This window comes from Triticum dicoccoides, chromosome 3B (assembly GCF_002162155.2).
Source record: "Triticum dicoccoides isolate Atlit2015 ecotype Zavitan chromosome 3B, WEW_v2.0, whole genome shotgun sequence".
Taxonomy (NCBI): domain Eukaryota; kingdom Viridiplantae; phylum Streptophyta; class Magnoliopsida; order Poales; family Poaceae; genus Triticum; species Triticum dicoccoides.
In genome coordinates this window covers 628,271,166-628,274,373 of record NC_041385.1, presented here as the reverse complement: position 1 = coordinate 628,274,373, position 3,208 = coordinate 628,271,166, and positions in this window count along the sequence as shown.

The window sequence follows — 3,208 nt, the reverse complement described above, 5'->3', positions numbered from 1 at the left end:
CATCCAACCAACATAAAAGTACTTTAAAGAGTGCCCCAAAGCTACTACCGGAGAGTCAAGAACGTGTGCCAACCCCTATGCATAGGTTCCCAATGTCATGAAACCCGCAAGTTGATCACCAAGACATACATCAAGTGTTCTCATAAAAGACTCAATCCGATAAGATAACTTCAAAGGGGAAACTCAATTCATCACAAGAGAGTAGAGGGGGAGAAACATCATATGATCCAACTACAATAGCAAAGCTCGGGATACATCAAGATCGTGCCATAGAGGGAACACGAGATAGAACACGAGAGAGAGAGAGATCAAACACATAGCTAATGGAAGTTTTAGGGTACGTGAGTATATATGGGTGCAAGGGGTACGTCGGTGGACCTCCGGGGTGCTCACGAGGCAGGGGGCGTTCCCTAGGGGGGGCACCCTCGTGGGCAGCCCGAGACTCCCCTGACGTGCACTCCAAGTCTATCAGGTGGGTTTACTTCCAAAATTAACTTCTCCAGTTGATTTCGTTCCTTTTTGACTCCGTCTGATATTCCTTTTCCTCGAAACACTGAAATAGGCATAAAACAGCAAATCTGGGCTGGGCCTCCGGTTAATAGGTTAGTCCAAAAAATAATATAAAAGTGGATAATAAAGCCCAATATTGCCTAAAACAATAGATAAAGTAGCATGGAGCAATCACAAATTATAGATACGTTGGAGACGTATCAGACGCCTTCTAACTAAAGTTGACTCATCTCCAGTCCCATCTTTATCAATTCATATTATAAAACAATGATTTAAGAGGAGTCACATCAATCACTTTTAGATCTTCATCTTTATTATCATCAAAACTAGAAGAACACGCTTCTACAAAGCAATCTTTTTAGCACCCATTCTAGCGGTTTTTTTTACACTCATCAATGGAAGTTCGCATGGCTTTGAGAGACTCATTGATATCATGCTTAGGTGGAATAGATCTAAGTTTCAAAGAATCAACATCAAGAGAAATTATATCCACGTTCCTAGCCAACTCATCAATCTTAAGCAATTTTTCTTCAACCGAAGCATTGAAATTCTTTTGCGAACTCAGAAATTCTTTAACACTAAGCTCAAAATCAGAGGGCATCTTATTAAAATTTCCGTAAGAATTGTTGTAGGAATTACCATAATTATTAGAGGAATTATTAGGAAATGGCATAGAATTAAAATTTCCTCTATACGAGTTGTTACCAAAATTGTTCCTACCAACAAAATTCACATCCATAGATTCATTATATTTCTCAATCAAAGTGGACGAAGGCATATCATTAGGATCAGAAGAAACACTCTTATTAGCAAACAATTTCATAAGTTCATCCATCTTTCCACTCAAAACATTAATCTCTTCAATCGCATGAACTTTTTTACTAGTGGATCTTTCAGTGTGCCATTAAGAATAATTAACAATAATATTATCTAGGAGTTTAGTAGCTTCTCCTAAAGTGATTTCCATAAAAGTGCCTCCCGCGGCCGAATCTAAAAGATTTCTAGAAGCAAAATTCAATCCGACATAAATTTTCTGTATAATCATCCATAAATTCAAACCATGTGTAGGGAAATTACGTATCATTAATTTCATTCTCTCGCAAGCTTGTGCAACATGCTCATGATCAAGTTGCTTAAAATTCATAATATCATTTCTAAGAGAGATGATCTTAGCAGGAGGAAAATACTTAGAGATGAAAGCATCTTTGCACTTATTCCATGAATCAATACTATTTTTAGGCAAATAAGAGAACCAAGTTTTAGCACGATCTCTAAGCGAAAATGGAAACAACTTCAATTTAACAATATCATTATCCACATCTTTCTTCTTTTGCATATCACACAAATAAACGAAGTTGTTTAGATGGGTAGCGGCATCTTCACTAGGAAGGCCAGAAAATTGATCTTTCATAACAAGATTCAACAAAGTAGTATTAATTTCACAAGATTCAGCATCAGTAGTAGGAGCAATCGGAGTGCTAAGAAAATCATTGTTATTGGTATTGGAAAAGTCACATAATTTAGTATTATCTTGAGCCATCGTGACACGCAATCAATCCAACAAACAGGCACACAAGAAGCAAGCGGAAAGTGACGAACGGGAAAGAGGAGAAGAAAATGCAAAGGCAAAGGAAAAGGTTTTTGAAAATCGTTTTTGAAGTGGGGGAGAGGAAAACGAGAGGCGAATGGCAAATAATGTAATGAGGTAGAAGAGTTTGTGATGGGTATTTGGTATGTCTTGACTTGGCGTAGATCTCCCCGGCAACGGCGCCAGAAATCCTTCTTGCTACCTCTTGAGCATGCGTTGGTTTTCCCTTGAAGAGGAAAGGGTGATGTAGCAAAGTAGCATAAGTATTTCCCTTAGTTTTGAGAACCAAGGTATCAATCCAGTAGGAGACTATATGCAAATCGCCTAGTACCTGCACAAACTGTAAGTGCATCTAGTGCCACCCCTAGTTGGTTTTGGAGTATTGACGACAAAGTTGGTTGAGGGACTAATGCGTTTGTGAGAATTGCAGGATAACGCAGGTAGTGTCCCTCATTGATTCAGTTTTCCTACCGGAGATGACCCCTAAAAATGTATGAAGAAATTGAAGACAATGGTGGTATGAGAAGATATTCATATTGAAGACTATGACATGAGAAGACATTGCGTGAATACTATGAAGCGCGAAGACTGTGTGGCTTCGTTGTTTCCTTTTCTTCTTTGTTGAGTCATAGGAACCACCGTACTGTTAAGTGGGGTCCAAGTGAACTAAGTCAGAATGACTGAAGTGATGCTCAACCCAAATCCTATGTCTTCGAGCGAAGACAATGCGAGCAAATCTTATCCAGAGTTGGATGAGTCAGCTTTGCTTGTAGCCCAAATAAAGTTGCCGTGTGTGTTTGAAATCTGACCGTTGGAACATGTGTCAGTTCCTTAGTGACCCAGGGTCATTTTGGACAAATCAGGTCGGGTTGCCTAGTGGCTATAAATAGCCCACCCCCTACACCATAAATTGGTGGCTGCTCAGAGTTAGTATACGACTTTTGTCGTTTGAGAGCAACCCAGCTCGAAGCATTTGAGAGAGAGAGAAATCCTTGCGAGGACAAAGCCCAAAACACCCAGAGCCAAAGAGTGTTAGGCATCACTGAAGTCTTTCTGTCTGTGTGACCTGAAGACTTATTACACTTGAGGACTGTGTATCCTCCAGTCGGT